Source organism: Tasmannia lanceolata, unplaced genomic scaffold, assembly GCF_043159265.1.
Source record: "Tasmannia lanceolata isolate RefF3 unplaced genomic scaffold, GAP_Taslan_0.1 ptg000012l, whole genome shotgun sequence".
NCBI classification, from domain to species: Eukaryota; Viridiplantae; Streptophyta; class Magnoliopsida; order Canellales; family Winteraceae; genus Tasmannia; species Tasmannia lanceolata.
Window position 1 is genome coordinate 25611699 of NW_027518689.1, and position 17443 is coordinate 25629141.

The 17443-nt window shown below is 41.0% G+C and overlaps 1 protein-coding gene across 3 annotated transcripts in view; it reads left to right on the forward strand.

Annotated features, from left to right (window-relative positions):
• HAG1 (histone acetyltransferase of the GNAT family 1) overlaps nt 1-17443 on the forward strand; it is a 66774-nt gene that overhangs the window by 23708 nt on the left and 25623 nt on the right. The window lies entirely within an intron of this gene.

The window sequence follows — 17443 nt, forward strand, 5'->3', positions numbered from 1 at the left end:
AATTACTTGTCTACCACCTTAGCTTCTTAATAGATAGTACCATTTGAGAGAATGATTGTCAATTAGAGTGTAAGATGTCTTACATCTGGTACATTTTTTTCAAGACTGAAACAAATAAAGTTCTATGATAAATTTATGGGAGAGAGAGTAGCTGTTCGAGTGCTAGAGGTCCTACATATGAGGTTGGGGCTATCTAGCTGAATTTCTATTTATTTGACTACAAATTTCTAGATTTTGATTTTCAAGACTGGATTGATTACAATTTTTCCCTCTTTACAATTGGGTCTGATGTCAAAACAATGCATACTGAGAGGATTATTCGGTGTTGGGTTCGTCTGGCTGCAGGTTAGGGAAAGGAAAAGAAGAAAGAGGAAGTGGTAAAAATGGTTGCAATTTAGGGGGATGACATGTGAGGAAGGAAAGCGGCAAGTGACCTAGGTCACCTAGTTTCTATGTGTCTTACGGAGATCAACCCCATCACCATGTGAATCATTTGAGGGATCCAAGGACAATCACATGTGCACCATAACGTGGTGGAAATGGTCCAAAACAAATGTGATTGGTCTGTTAATCAGGTTGTCCCCGCTGGGGATTACTAATAGCCCAAAATTGTTTTGGTTGGACACTCTTGACCGTGGTAGTGTCCTGCAAATGGATTGCTAAAACAAGCCACAAGTGCATCTAATTGCAAAATTAACACATGGTCTAAACATCTTCACGACTCTGTATTGTGATTAAATGGACATGCGACAGTTATACATTTGTAGGAAAGAAAAAGCATTACTTCATGTATAACTCTAGATTTGAGAAATGGTATTCATTTATGCAATTTAATCCCTTTTCAGGTTGGAAGACTCTAATCCTAAATTTGTGTAGTAGATATCATTAGGCGTTGATGTGGTTGTTAGCAGACATCATTATGGGTTTATGAGCTTGGTTAGCGGATAAATATCCGTTAGTAGTAGATTTTTTTTCTTCTATTTTTCCTCTTTTTTTTTTTTTTTTTTTTTTTTTTTTGAAATGGCGAAAATATATCATTAAAAGAAGAGGGGGGGACCGAGATGGACCACACCCGAATATACAGGAATAAAAAAAAAAGAAGAAAAATTACAAAATAACTCTCACGGAGGGAGAAACTCAAACCATTCCAACTCCGAGTGACTAACCACTCTTTCTTCTTCTTTGCAGTTTGCGATCTTTCTGCATTATGAACTATGCGGTCCAAATTAAACCCTAACATATTTTATTTACAGAAGTGACTTTTTTTTGAAAAATTTCTAAGGGCGACTAGCTACTTATCCCAGCCCGTAATTTACTTTCATTTACCATTAAAGAGGGTGAGTGGGGGAATTTTTTGGGGCGAATATAACAGCACCCAAAACACACACACACACACACACACACACACACACACACACACACACACACACACACACACACACACATATGTATGTATATAGACACACGTGATGATTTGGAACGGGAGTTTGTGGATTTTGGTGCGGTTAAATCCCACTCAGATTGCGAGTCTGTGGAGTGGGGGTCTTCCCGAGATGTCCTGGTGAAGGAGGGCCCTGAATTATTCAATATTTCTATGACCAGTTGTTGAAGGTTTCGTCTCATTTTTTCTGTTGGCTCTAACAAGTATGTGATAGATCTCTGTGGTTATATAGGCTTTGATCGATCATGCATTGGGTCCCTTGTGGAGTGTTTTTTTGGCAATTTAGTTAAGATTTCCTTGGGGAGTTCTTTTCCAGCTGTTAAAGTATAAAAGATAAATATTGCCTTTCGCCAGCAGCTTAAGCTTTTGGAGAAGTTGGTAAGTTAACATGGTATCAAAGCCAAAGGTCTCAAGTTCAAACCTCCCGAATAGCAAAAATCAACATGCGATGGTCAGCCCAAAGTGAGACCACATGTGCGACGTGTTTGCCAAGTGGGCCACACGTGCGGGGGAGTGTTAAAGTATAAAAGATAAATACTGCCTTTCTCCAGCAGCCTAAGCTTTTGGAGAAGTTGGTAAGTTAACACCAGCTTTGTATCAGAGTAGTTGCAGGGCGGAGGGGTCGAGTAATTTTGGTCCTGTTGAGGTGGTAGGGATTTCTTTTCAAGCCTTTCAATCTTTCAAGGGGGGGTCCTCGATGGTCTTCTAAAAAGCGGAGTTCTGCTGTGAGAGATGCTTCTCAGATTAACTCCGCTCGGTCTTCGGTTTGTGATAATGTAAATCTGGAGGGTCCAGGTGCAGGGGTTGTTGCAGATTTGAATTCTTCGAGAGGTAGTCGAAGCAAGGAGCAGTGGGAGAGTTCCCAGGAGGAAGCTTCTGAATTTATTGTAGATCATACTTTGAGTGTCAGCAAGAAATTGGGCTTGATCTATGCTGGCCCTGAGGAAGACTTCAGATATCAAATGAAGTCTTCAGAATTGAGAGATTCGGAAGGTATTGATCTGTCAGCTAATATTTCAGAGGTGAGCTCGAGGAAGAAAGATCGGGAATTGCACATGTTAGAATCGAATATTAATAATGATATTGGGGCGAGTGGGAAGGGTTCCTATTCGAAGGGGAAAGGGTGGATAGCTAGTGGTAGGAAGGGGAAGATCATTGTCAACAAGGTGGTATCATGAAGATTATTTCATGGAATATAAATGGTTTGGGGTCTCAGGAAAAGAGAATTCAGGTGAAGGAGATAGTCAAGAAATTGAAGCCTGATCTTTTTTGCATTCAAGAAACAAAGATGGAGTCCATTAGCATATCTGATGTTAGAAGTATGGGGGTAAAAGCTGAGTGGGATTTTATGTTCTTAGCTTCAATTGGTGCCTCTGGAGGTATTTTGATTGCTTGGGATGAGAATAATGGGTGAAAACATGAAGAGTGGCGGGGAAAATTTTCTCTCTCTGTATCTTTTCGAAAAATGGAAGACAAATTCTATGTGGCTTTTTTCTGGAGTCTATGGTCCTGTTCTTCGAGCTGAGAATGCATTATTTTGGGAGGAGTTGGGAAAGGTTAGAGACCTTTGCTCTCACCCTTGGTGTATTGGGGGAGATTTCAATGAAATCAAGGAAGTCGGAGACAGGCTGGGTTGCCAGAGAGTTAGTCAAAATATGAGGGTTTTTTCTGATTTTGTATCTGATTTTGAGTTGGTGGATTTACCCTTATCAGGAGCTCCTTTTACGTGGTTTAGAGGGCAGAGTCAGAGTCAGCTAGATCGATTCTTAGTCTGTCGAGAGTGGGTGGATCTTGTTCCGGAGGTTTTTTAGAAGGCTCTTGCCCATTCGGTGTCTGATCATTGTCCTATTTTTCTGGATCCCAGGTTGGAATCTTGGGGCCCTCCGCCTTTTAGGTTTGAGGTAGCTTGGTTTAATATTCCTCAAATGGAGGAAAGATTAGGAGGTTGGTGGGTCTCTTGTATCTCGGTGGGTCCTGCTGATGTGGTGATTGGTAACAAGTTGTGGCATGTGAAAAAGAAGTTAAAAGAATGGGTGGCGGATAGAAATAAGCAAGCTCATGGAAGAAAGCAATGGTTAGAAAATTGAATGATGGAGTTGGAAGCTTTAGAGGCTAGTGGCCTGAGCTCTGCTGTGGACTGGGAGGAGTTAGGGAGGGTAAAGCAAGAGCATAAAGGGGTGCTTCTTCATGATGAGATAAAGGGTAAAGCAAGAGCATAAAGCCTCACATGGCGTCAGAAATCCAGAGTGAAGTGGCTTTTAGCAGGAGATAAAAATACAGCATATTTTCATGCGATGGCTAGTGCGCAACTGCACACAGAAGGAGAAACAGAATAGAATCAATCTCTGTGGATGGGATCAGGTTGTCTAACAAGGATGACATTACAAAGGCTATCGTTGATTTTTACATGACCTTGTATTCCTCTGATGGAATTCTTCGTCCTATCCCTGAAGAGGTTCGTTTTAGTAACTTAAGCTTGGAGGAGAGCGCTAAGTTGGAATCTCCCTTTTTTGGAGGAGGAAATTGAGAAAGGCTTGTTTTCTTTAGCTAGAGACAAGTGTCACGTGGCCATTTCGTCCAGCGCTGTTCGCATGGCCTATGGCCCGTGACTTGGTCTGTCAATGTAATATGTAAGACTCATGCCTATGTACATGTTGTAGTGAGGACGTAGTTGGTATTAAAATCCAAACGGCGCTTCGTCTCGTTGCGCCTTGGAAAGTTGTTGTTTATAGCACCTTTGGTCGCCACTCGCTGCTAAGTGGGTTGGTTGCTAAAGCTCTTTACCCTGAGATCTTGGTTGGCCATTGAGTGGTGCATTGCTAGTGCATATCCTAGCAGGGATTCCATTCTAGTCAACGGGTGATCGGGGACCCTTGGGAGTTGTAGACCTTTTGGCATAATCCTATTGTAACTTGTTCTAGAATCATCAATAAAGCTTAAGATTTGCCTACTCGCGTGCCCTATTGCTTTGTGTGTGTTTGGAAACTTAGCACTCCATTTGTGTTTGTTTTGTAGGTTTGATTCTCATAACTTTGCTAGGCTTACTTGCTTGTTGTGAGGCAACGCAAGTGCCGCACGGACCTCAATCCCAAACCAAAGGTCCGTGACAGTTGGTATCAAAGCTGAAGTTCCTACCTACATTCAGAAATGGCGAAGAAGAATGCTACCCAAACACTCCCTCCGGAGTCTAGTCAGGTCCGTGATGATCAAGAACCAATACCGGTGTGAAGTACAAGAGAACGGATTGCTGGTGTTGAGGAAAGGGTGACAGCGGTAGAGCAACAACAGTTTAATCTTGCCGAGTTGACAGAAGGCCTTGGTGTGGAGACCAAGGGCATGATAGAAGAGGTAGAAGAGCGAGTCCATGCTCTTGCCGAGTTATTGAATCAGGCCGCGATGGAGGATCTTCGAAAGCAAGTTGAGACCCTCACTTTTCAGGTGAAATTACTCATGAGGACCATCAATAATGGCATAGGTGGTCACGGTGATGGACAGGGTAGCAGGGTACGAGTGCCTGAACCACGATGCTATGCCGGTGCCCGTGATGCTAAGGAGTTACAAAACTTCTTGTTCGATATAGAACAATTTTTCCGTGCAACACATCTTGATGAGGAGGCCAAAGTCACTACGGCCAGCATGTACCTCAGTGATGATGCCAAATTGTGGTGGCGAACCCGTTATGAAGAGATTGAAGCGGGACGATGTATTATTGACAGTTGGGAAGACATGAAGCTAGAACTTAAGGCACAATTCATGCCTGAGAATGTGGAGTTCATTGCCCGAAAGAACCTACGGCGCCTTCAACAAACAGGGTCGATTCGAGAATATGTGAAGAAATTTTCGACTCTCATGCTTGATATAAAGAGCATGTCAGAGGAGGACAAGCTATTTCAATTTATGGAGGGACTAAAGCCTTGGTCCCAGACAGAGCTCCGAAGAAGAGGAGTTCAGAACCTTGCCACGGCAATGATCGAAGCAGAAAAGTTATTTGATCATGTGGGGGATGACGTAACAAACAGGAAGAAAGACTTCAACAACAAGCCATCTAGCAGCTTCAACAGGCTTCCCAGCAACATGAATACCTCTAGTCAGTCTTTTAGTAGCACAAAAGGAAGAATCCAGGGTTCAGGGGGCGATAGGAGAACCTATCCTAGAGAAGGGTCCAGACAATACAATGAGGCACCAACTTCTGCGTCACAGAGGCCGTGCTTCATATGCACCGGTCCACATTATACTCGGTTTTGCCCAAAAAAGGGGACTGTCAATGCTTTGCTAGCTTCAACTTCCTCACCCCACGCTCAGAGCGAAGAGGAAGAAGATGAGGAGGAACCAAAGATGACAGCTCTAAGCCTGTGCACTGCTATCAAGGGACAAGGTGCCAAGAAAATTCTTTCTAAAGGAGTCCCATCCAAAGGCTTGATGTACATTGAAGCATGCATCAATGGAAAGATGACTCGGGCTATGATCGATACAAGTGCTACACACAACTTTGTCTCGGAACAAGAGGCAAAACGTTTGGCGTTGAAGCTCGAAAAAGTGACTGGAAAATGAAGGCAGTAAACTCAGAGGCCCGCCCCGTCACTGGAAAAGCAAGGAGTGTACCAATCAAGATTGGGGCATGGTCTGGAACAACCAATCTCATGGCAGTACCCTTAGATGATTTTCATGTCATCTTGGGGATAGAATTCTTGAACCAGGCCAAAGCAGTTCCAATGCCCTACTTAAACTCCTTATGTATGTTTGGAGAAAAAGCACCTTGTATGATTCCTGCCACTAGACAAGAGAGGAAAGACGTCGAACACTTAACGGCCCTTCAGCTGAAGAAGGGTTTAAAGAAAGGGGAACCCACCTTCGTGGCAACCTTAAAGATGGGAGAGGTGGGGGAGATCCTCATTCCCCCGAGCATCAAAGATGTTATAGAAGAATTTAAAGATGTCATGCCTGAGAAGCTACCCAAGAAGCTGCCGCCAGGGAGGGCAGTGGACCATAAAATCGAGCTAGAGCCTGGCAGCATACCCCCAGCCCGTGCCCCCTACAGAATGGCCCCTCCAGAGTTAGCAGAGCTTAGGAGGCAACTCAATGAGCTACTAGAAGCAGGATTTCTTAGGCCTTCAAAGGCCCCCTTTGGTGCCCCAGTTCTATTCCAAAAGAAGCATGATGGGAGTCTATGATTGTGTATTGACTACAGGGCCCTCAACAAGCTGACTGTGAAGAATAAGTATCCTATCCCCCTAATTGCTGACTTGTTTGACCAACTGGGAGGAGCCAGATACTTCTCCAAGCTGGATTTGCGATCCGGCTATTACCAAGTGCGAATTGCAGAAGGAGATGAGGCCAAGACAACTTGTGTAACAAGGTATGGTGCCTTTGAATTCTTGGTGATGCCATTTGGCCTTACTAATGCCCCTGCAACCTTTTGTACTTTGATGAATGGATTGTTTCATGAGTTTCTAGATAAGTTTGTAATGGTCTATCTCGATGACATTGTTGTATATAGCAACACTCTCGAAGAACACGGCTATCATTTAAAGAAGGTCCTTGGGGTACTCAGAAATAACCAACTCTATGTGAAGCTAGAGAAGTGCTCATTTGCTCAGGAGCGTATTATGTTCTTGGGTCACGAAGTGGGTGGAGGAGAAATTCGCATGGACAATGAGAAGGTACGTGCCATCCAAGAGTGGCAAATTCCAACCAAGGTGGGAGAACTCCGGTCATTCCTCGGGCTTGTTAACTACTATCGGCGGTTCATATCAGGATACTCAAATCGAGCGGCTCCTTTGACAGATTTGTTGAAGAAAGATCGCCCGTGGTTATGGTCCGAAAAATGTAATACTGCCTTTCAAAATCTCAAGGATGTTGTTATGATGGAGCCAGTGCTACAGCTGCCAAACCATTCGCTGCCATTTGAAGTTCAGACTGATGCCTCAGACTATGCTATTGGCGGTGTGCTTATGCAAGAAGGGCACCCGATTGCTTATGAGAGCCGCAAACTCAATGACACTAAACGAAAGGGTCAATGCCCTACTTGAAGAATACTTGAGACACTTTGTTAGCGCCAACCAACGAAATTGGGTTCACCTGCTCGATGTAGCTCAGTTTTGCTACAACTTACAAAAGAGCTCTGCATCTAATCAAAGCCCCTTCGAGCTAGCGACTGGCCGGCAACCTTCCACCCCCCATTCCATCGCTGTTGGTTATATCGGCAATAGCCCCCCTGCTTATCATATGACAAAAGAGTGGCACACAAATGTAGACATCGCCAGAGCGTATTTGGAGAAAGCTTCAAGGAGGATGAAGAAGTGGGCAGATCAGGATAGAAGAACTTCTCGAAGCCGCGAGGAACTTCTCGAAGACCGACACTAGAATACCTCATCAAGTGGAAAGGCCTACCAGACTCAGAAGCTAACTGGGAACCAAGGGAAAAGCTCCACCTCACTTAAGATGAAATACGTACCTACACGGACGCAATGTCGACGCGGGCGTCGACATGATTGGGTGGGGGAGTGTCACGTGGCCATTTCGTCCAGCGCTGTTCGCATGGCCTATGGCCTGTGACTTGGTCTATCAATGTAATATGTAAGACTCATGCCTATGTACATGTTGTAGTGAGGACGTAGTTGGTATTAAAATCCAAACGTCGCTCGTCTCGTTGCGTCTTGGAAAGTTGTTGTTTATAGCACCTTTGGTCGCCACTCGCCGCTAAGTGGGTTGGTTGCTAAAGCTCTTTACCCTGAGATCTTGGTTGGCCATTGAGTGGTGCATTGCTAGTGCATATCCTAGCAGGGATTCCATTCTAGTCAACGGGTGATCGGGGACCCTTGGGAGTTGTAGACCTTTTGGCATAATCCTATTGTAACTTGTTCTAGAATCATCAATAAAGCTTAAGATTTGCCTACTCACATGCCCTATTGCTTTGTGTGTGTTTGGAAACTTAGCATTCCATTTGTGTTTGTTTTGTAGGTTTGATTCTCATAACTTTGCTAGGCTTACTTGCTTGTTGTGAGGCGACCTCAATCCCAAACCAAAGGTCCGTGACACAAGGCTCCTGGCCCTTATGGTTTTTGTCTTGCTTTCTTTCAAGCTTGTTGGGTGTATGTTATGGATGATATTATGTGTTTCTTTTGGGTCTATGATGGTTTGATTCTTGACCGTGGTACAGGAGCTATTTTCATATCTTTGATAACTAAGGTGGAGGGGGCATCGAAGGTGTCAGAGTTTCGCCCGATTAGCCTGGTGAGGTGGTCTTTATAAAGTTTTGGCAAACGTTTTGGCAGATCGGCTCAAAGTGGTTCTTCCTTCTATTATTTTGGATAGCCAAAGTGCTTTTGTTAGTAAAAGGCAAATCTTGGATTGTTCTCTTATTGCTAATGAAGCGATAGATTCATACATGAGAAGCGGCAAGGGTGGGGTTTTGTGCAAATTAGATATGGAGAAAGCCTATGATTGGGTGGTTTGGGGTTGCTTGGACTATTTACTTGAGAGGATGGGTTTTCGTAGCCGATGGAGAGGGTGGATTAGGAAGTGTGGTTCCTCAGCATGGTTTTCTATTCTTATCAATGGCTCTCCCATAGGCTTCTTTAAGTCTTCTAGGGGTTTGAGACAAGGGGATCCTCTATCTCATTTTCTCTTTGTCATTGTTGCTGAGACCCGTAGTAGATTGATGCAAAACGGTAGTGGCTTGGGCTTGTTTGAAGGCTTTCTTATTGGAAGGGCTAGAGTGGAGGTGTCGCTCTTACAGTTTGCAGATGACACCTCCTATTCTGTGCTCCTGAGGTCTCTCAAATTTTGAATCTAAAGGCGACCTTAAGATGTTACGAGTTGATTACGGGTCAAAGATCTAACTTTTTAAAATCTAGATTGTATGCAATAACTACTTGCTCAAGTGATGCTTATGGCTTTGCGAAGACTTTGGGATGCGCTTTGGAGTCATTGCCTACTTCTTATCTTGGTCTCCCTTTGGGGGTGGGAAGACCGAACAAGCATCTTTGGTATCCTATTGTCGAAAGAATCGAGAGGAGATTGGAATCGTGGAAGCGTAGTTTGGTCTCTAAAGGAGGGAGGTTGGTTCTTGTTAAGGCAGTGTTATCTAATATTCCAATATATTTTCTCTCCATGTTTAAGTGTCTGGTGAGTGTGGTATTGAGAATTGAACAAATTCAATGTAGATTCCTTTGGGGAGGTGCGAGCAATAAGAGGGGGATTCCATTGTTGAAATGGGAAACTGTTTCTTTGCCGATAAAGAATGGAGGTTTGGGTATTAGGAGAGTTAAGGATTTCAACCATGCCCTTTTGGGAAAGTTGCTTTGGAGGTTTGGGGTGGAGCTTTCTTCCTTGTGGGTGAAGGTGATTAGGAGTAAGTATGTTTTTGTGGTTGGGAGTTGGTGCTCGGCTGATGAATTTAAATTGAAAGGCTTGACTGTATTGCGTGATATTATGAGGGTGAATCATGAGTTCAGGAAAGGCATTCGGTTCAAAGTCTATTTGGGTGATCGTATTCGCTTTTGGTTAGATGCTTGGTGCTCGGCTGTGCCCCTTATGGAGCTTTTTCCTGCCTTGTTTGTGGTTTCTTCACATAAGGAGGCGCTTGTTTCCAATTGTTTCGATAAGGTTAATCTTAAGGTGCTTTGGAAACCAAGTTTCAGAAGAAATTTGATAGAGAATTGGATTCAATTTCTCAGATGATTGAATTGATTGAAGGGTGTTATATTAAAAGGTGTGGGGTTGATAGAAGAATTTGGGTTTGGAGTACTTCTTGTTCATTTTCTGTCAAATCCTTTTACTTTCACTTAGTGCCTTGTGAGGTGGTTCCTCTTTCTGCCAAGTTATGAAAGTTTCATTGCCCTCCTAGAGTTAGCTTGTTTGGTTGTGCTGTTAGTTGTGGGCGTATCCAAACTATTGAATTCCTAAGAAAGAGAGGTATGTGGTTGGTCGATCATTGTTCTTTGTGCAGATCAGATGGAGAGTCCATTGATCATTTGTTTATTCATTGTAAGGTTTCAAGAGAGGTTTGGGGCCTTATTCTATTGCGCTTTGGTCTGTGTTGGGTGTTCCCTAGATCCATCCCGGACTTGATTAAGAGCCGGGACCTATGCCCATGGAAAAAGAAAGGCAAGGTCTTATGGAAGATTTGTCACTTGGCCACTTGTTGGGTCATTTGGAAAGAAATGAATTCCAGGGTGTTTGATGGGGTGGCTAAATCTCCTTATTGGCTTTATGTAAGGGTTATAACCGTCTCAATCCTTTAGGCGAGAAGTCTTCCCTTGTTTAGATTTGTTTCTGCTTTTGATCTTTGGGAAGGTTGGCAAATAATTTGCAATGAAGGGGAGCGAAGAGTTCAAATTATTCAACACTGGGAAGCCCCTCCTTCAGATTCGATAAAATAGATTTTTAATGGGTTATTCTTTAGGCAATCCTGGGGCGGCTGGAATTGGAGGTTTGTGTAGAGATTCTTTGGGAGAGGTTTTATGGGCTTTTTCGGGATCTATCAGAATATGTGATTCAAATGAAGCGGAGGTAAGGGCGGCTTACCATGGTATCAAACATTTGGAGAGTGAATTTTATGACAAGGCTATTGTGGAAGGCGACTCTTCAAATGTTATTAGATGGCTCTCGAGAACTGTGGTCCTCTGTGGAGATTTCTTTCATTCTTTGAGGAGATTTCAGATCTAATTAGTGGTTCTTCTATTGTTTTTAAGCATGTAAGGAGGTCTGCTCATGGTGAAGCAGACTCCCTATCTAGGGCGGGTGTGTCTAGGGTGGGATTTGAATGGTTTGACTTCCTTCTGCCTTGATTTTTATGCTTTCTTTATTTCTAAGTTGTACTCCTTAAGGACCATCTGGGTTCCTTTTTCAATATATATATGTTACCATTTCAAAAAAAAAATGAAACAATAGAATTTTTAACGACCAACATTGTCCTATGGAAAGATTGATAATGGGAACCACGATGGGAACCACCACCTCATGAATGAATAAAATTAAATTTTGATGGGAACTCACGGGGAAAACTGGTTCGGGCCAAGTGGAAGACGAATTCTGTGACCATCACAGAATTGTTCTAAATGCATACTCCTGCCTCGCCGAGGAGTGTGATTTAGATGAAGCAGAAGTGAGAGCCCGTGTTTGCGGTTTAAGAATTTCCGTATCATCAGTGAGGGGCAATCTTTTGGTTGAAGGAGATTCTACCAACGTCATTTCATGAGCTCAATGGAATTTCTTAGGACCATGGAAATTAGCTGGTGTAATCATGGAAATACTCTATTTAAGCGATAGGCTATCCCCATCCTTTTGAAACAAACTAATATAGACAAACAAAATGACGGATACATTGGAAAAAGGAGTGGAAAGCGAGTTCTTAATTATTGGAGATGAAGTCCCTCTTTAGCCCTAGTGTTATGTTAAAGGATTTTTTGGTTTTAGTAGGACAACTCCTCCCCCTCATTTTATATTTTCTGCTATTCCTGGAATAAAATTACTATTACCAATATATATATATATATATATATATATATATATATATATATATATATAGAGAGAGAGAGAGAGAGAGAGAGAGAGAGAGAGAGAACGGTTCCTACACATATGTGTAGAGAGTTCTCTACACACTAGCTTAAAATACAGTGGGGGCCCACATTGTTTGGGTGATCCAAGCCATCCATTTTAAAGGCCCTCACATAGATAGGGTGTCTACAAAAAACAGATCCATAGGATCATCCCAACCCTACGATTTGTGGAGGTAAAATGGATGTCTTTAAACCTTCACAAATTAGTCCATTTTTTGCCTCCACAGTTCGAATGGTTAGGATGATCCTATGGATCTGATTTTTTGTGGACACCCTATCTATGTGAGGGCCTTAAAAATGAATGGTTTGGATCACCCAAATAATGTGGCCCCCACTGTATTTTAAGCTAGTCTGTAGATAACTTATCTACACATGTGTGTAGGAACTGTTCTCTCATATATATATATATATATATATATATATATATATATATATATATATATATATATATTGTTAGAAATGGAGTTAGGGTTAGAGAGGAAGACGAAGAGGAATGGAGATGATGGAGTCTCCACTCGGGAGCTCCTCATGTAAATGATGTATATATAGGCCCCAAATAGGGCAACAAGCCTCTAAGCTACATGTAATGGCTAAACTACGCTAATACATGTCATTCAACACTCCCCCTCAAGTTGGAGTGTATATACTATGGAACTCCAACTTGCTACACAGGACACTACAACAACCAACTACAAATAACAAAAAGTACGATAAGCTCATACACACATCCAGCTTGGTATAACACTCCTCAAGCTGGTGTGGTGAATACATAATAAAAGCATAATAAAAAGTAGTAACAGCCACAATGAACATCATCGAGATCAACGGCTATGAAAAAGAGCAGATGCCCTGAATTAGCACAGAGAACAAATCCGCATATCAACGAGCAATGGAGGCTCGATGGCAGGAACCAACAACGGTCCGGCGAGCAAAATAGGCACATCAAAGGCGCGCACAATGAACATCGGCAAAGTAACAATAGTTGGCAGAGACATCAGCTGAGTAGCACAATGCCAAGAGAAGATAACTACCGATGGGGAAACCATCGGAGACAAGGTCGATGGGGAGTCGATGGGGAAACCATCGCCTTGAGAGAAGAAGAAAAGGAGAAGACAACCAACCAATGATGGGGAAGCCACCGTTTGAAGACAAGGTCGATGGCATGAACATTGTCGCCTTCAGAGAGGTCGACGAGGAAACGTCGCCTGAAGAGAGAGCCAACCAACGATGGGACACTATCGTCTGGAAAGAAGGTCGACGGGGAAACCGCGGCCTGAAGAGAGCCAACCAGTGATGGGGACACCATCGTCCAGAAAGAAGGTCGATGGCATGAACATCGTCGCCGATGAACCGACCAACGCTGGAGAAACTGTTGCCCGGTGAAGATAAGGCATAAAGCCGAAAAAAATAGGATGAATGCGTAAAAGGTACACCAAAAACATGGAGATGAAACAACTAACAATGCGAAGAACTACGAAGTAACTAATAATGCGAAGGAAGAAATGACAATGCAAAGAAGAGAAAAAACAACTATAGAAGTGTTAACAAACATCAACTAGAGAAAATATGACAGTTGAGGAAGAACAATCATCCACCAACCAACAACACTCCCTTTGGGCGAGATTACATCAGCCCGGCAAGACATGAAAAGATAACAAGAAGACAATATCAACTAAGAAGACAATACGAAGATAAGAAAGACCTACATGACAACACTCCCCCTCAAGTTGAAGGCATAATACGTTCAATTTGCAAAGAAAAGAAGACTTGCAATGCACAAAACCTCTATTAGACATTTTATCAAACACTTGGTGTGCACCTTTGACATAAACATAAAAGACATAGAAGACAATGGAAAGAAAAAGATGACTATAAGACAACAACCAGACAGCCATGAGGCAACAACAAGACAGCAACACAAGGATACAACACGCTTCATCCATGGAACTACATGAGAACTTCGACACTCCCCCTCAAGTTGAGGCCAAAGCTATTAATTTGCAATAAAAAGAATGACTTAAAGGCCCCGCACCTCTCTCGGACATTTCACGAAACACTTGTGCTCCGTTTGGTTGCCGATATTTTTTTGGTTCTTGGGACTTTTGTGGAACAAAAAATTTCTTGGGAGATTGGTGGGAAAAAAAAACTCCCTGGTAGTATCCCTGTAAAATAAAAATCCCATGTTTGGTTGACCGGACTATGGTGCTTTGTTTGGTTGCTTGAACTGCTGGGAAGAAAAAAGTTCTTCTGGTTATTTTGGTCCTCGGATTTCGTGCGGGATTAATTTGGTTCCTGGGATTTTTTTTCCCAGCTTTGGGTTTCGTGCGGGGTTATTTTGGTTCGTGGGATTCTTTTGGGCCCACTATATAACCAGCAACCAAACGTGGGTTCCTTGCGGAAATTCCACAAAAGTCCCAAGAACCAAAAAAAATTCGGCATCCAAACGGAGCACAAGTATGCACCTTGAAGAGCAGCACAAAAGACATGAAGGCAATGAGAAGAAAGCATTTAGAATATAAAGATTAGGATGGAGGGGAGATGAAGTGTAATGACCCGGCTTCCATTGCCTGAGGTCGCTACGAAAAACCACATAATTTGTTTTTCTTAAAACACCATAACTTAAACGTAAGCGGAAGCAAAATAATAAAAAATTAATCCAATCAAACACTTCTTTAATTATTCATCTCAACAATTAATTAAACTTTTCCCAAATAATAAAATTAATAATCCAAACTATTAAAATCTGAACCCAACTCGAGCTAGTCTTCAAACCAAATTAATAAAAATTAAATTCTTCTAACTATGACTCTCGGCCATGACAAGCTATGTCACTCCGAAGACTCTTGACACCGACTCTTCCCATTCCCGCATGCGTTTCATCAGATGTTCTTGTTGCGAAGGCTCCCTCTTCACCTACATTTCCTGTAGGTTAGGTAGGTTAGAGCAAAGTATTGGAAGGGCTCAAAAAGTAAATCTAACCAAATAACATGATATTTATCAATCCAATTATTACAATAATGAAGAAATAAAATGACAATCAATTTTTTTGCAATAATTAAAACAACATTTAAAACAATTATTAACTTAATTAAATGCAACGCATGAAATAATGCTTCTCTCTTTCCCCAATGATCATGCGGCAATCCCAATATTCCTTTCTTATGTGTAACAGTGGCTTATAGCCTGGCAGCAATCATTGACCATCAGGGACCCTTTGTTCCCTAATGGAACGTGATCCACTTAAGGATTTTTATCAGTTCACCTCATGGGTTCCTCCCAAATGCATCGCCTACCAGCTGTCGTACGCTCTCGGACTGGTCGGCTTTTGGCTTTTGGCTTTTCGCCCAAGGTTGGATCCAAGGGTTCTCCTTAGTCCTCCCTCCCATTTTCCCAATCCTAAGTATGATACAAGTTTCTCGATACAACATTTTTCTCTTTTCTTCCAAGTCTAAAATCTTCTTTTGTGAAATTTCATAACATGCAACCTACTCATAATAAATCTCGTCTCATTTTATAAAAGAGTTTATAAAAAGACAATTATTTAAAAAAAATCTTCCACAAATCATGTGACAATTTTATAAACAACAATCATCATGGTAATAATTTGGAGGATAAATTCAAGAAATTTGGATAGCCTTAATAATTTAGTCAACCCAATACTTGCCTTATTAATTGGAATGTAGAAATCTAAAGTGGCCTCTAAGCAAGAGTCTAGAAGAAATAGTCCTGATATCATAAAATCGTACGCAACTAAGTTTTCCCTTCATTTGGAACTTTCAATCTCATCCTAATGTGAGGTACACAACCCAAATATTCACAGTCCTCTTACCCTAATATTCCCAATTTATTTGTATGAGTGTTTACTTATATATAACGTGTTAAATTAACCATTGATTACAAGACCTCTTACTATATATATATATATATATATATATATATATATATATATATATATTGAACATAAACATCTTAAATAAATAAAATCATTTGATACCAAAAGTATCGAGGTGGTAAGTTTATTTTTTTATTTAATTAAATTTCCCGTTATATGAAAGAATTGACTAAATAAGAATATATGAAAGTACTTCAACTGATATGAAAGAACTGACTTGGGAAAAAAATAATTATTTAGTATAATATTCACTAACTTAAAATTTTAAATTGTTGGACACATGTATCTTTATATATATATATATATATATATATATATATATATATATATATGAGAAAAGTGTTTTTGCGCACGTGCACAGGGAGCTCTATATATATATATATATATATATATATATATATATATATGAGAAAAGTGTTTTTGCGCACGTGCACAGGGAGCTCCCTGCGCACAAGTGGCTTAAAAAGCCACCGATTGGTCGCTTTTTGTGGACCCCGCAGAGGTGGACCCGCCATACGAACCAATCGGTGGCTTTTTAAGCCACTTGTGCACAGGGAGTGTTTCTGCGCACGTGCGTAGAAACACTTCTCTCTCTCTCTATACACACACACACACACACACCAACAAAATTTAAGGTATTTCGTACATGTGGTAGTACTGACTTGAAGGTAATATAAGTTTTGTTTGGAAAATATTATTTGATAAACATACATTATACTAAAAAAAATTACCATGGTGTTCATATTCTTGACATAACAAGGTACTGACATGGAAAACTTCTGAATTTCCTTATACTTATTTCCTAGACAATAATATTGACATATATAAGAATTTACAAATTTATGTATCCAACCTATATTACTGACATAAATAAAAATTCTTTAGATATTATTAAATCCACTTATATCTTTAAGGTACTACTATACTTACCAAAACCTTTTTACAAAATCTTTTACTTTCAGTCAAGTACTGCCTTGACAAAATTTCTTTAATTGATTAAATATATAATTGTATAAGGTGTAAATTAAATCGAAATACAAATTTATTCTGAATACTTAAGTAATGGTTGTATATATATACTCATAATACACTAGTTTGATACTAATATAATCCCATGTTAGTAATATATACTCATAATACACTGGCTTGATACTAATATAATCCCATGCGAATACTAACATGAAAATTTCGCTATTACATGTTTGCTCTAGTTTTTGTTGTTTTTGATGTTGAAACGGTCTTTCTTTATCCATGGGCAATGAGTTTCGATGTATTGGGTGTATCGCGATCCCTCTCGATTTGTAATCCAATACACAAATCAATTGGTTCTGTCAGGCTAGCTATATGCTGTGTAGTATCAACCATTTTCACAGAAGGTGGCGAGATGATATCTTGAGCAGTTACGCCCTTTTTCTTTTTTTTAATAGTACTGACATTCATAATTAACCATAATTTCATCAGCATAATTGTGTATTTATCACGCATGGGTTCGTCTTGATGAAAAATTTATTTCTTTTTCTTATTTGTACTATATTTTTTCATGAATTT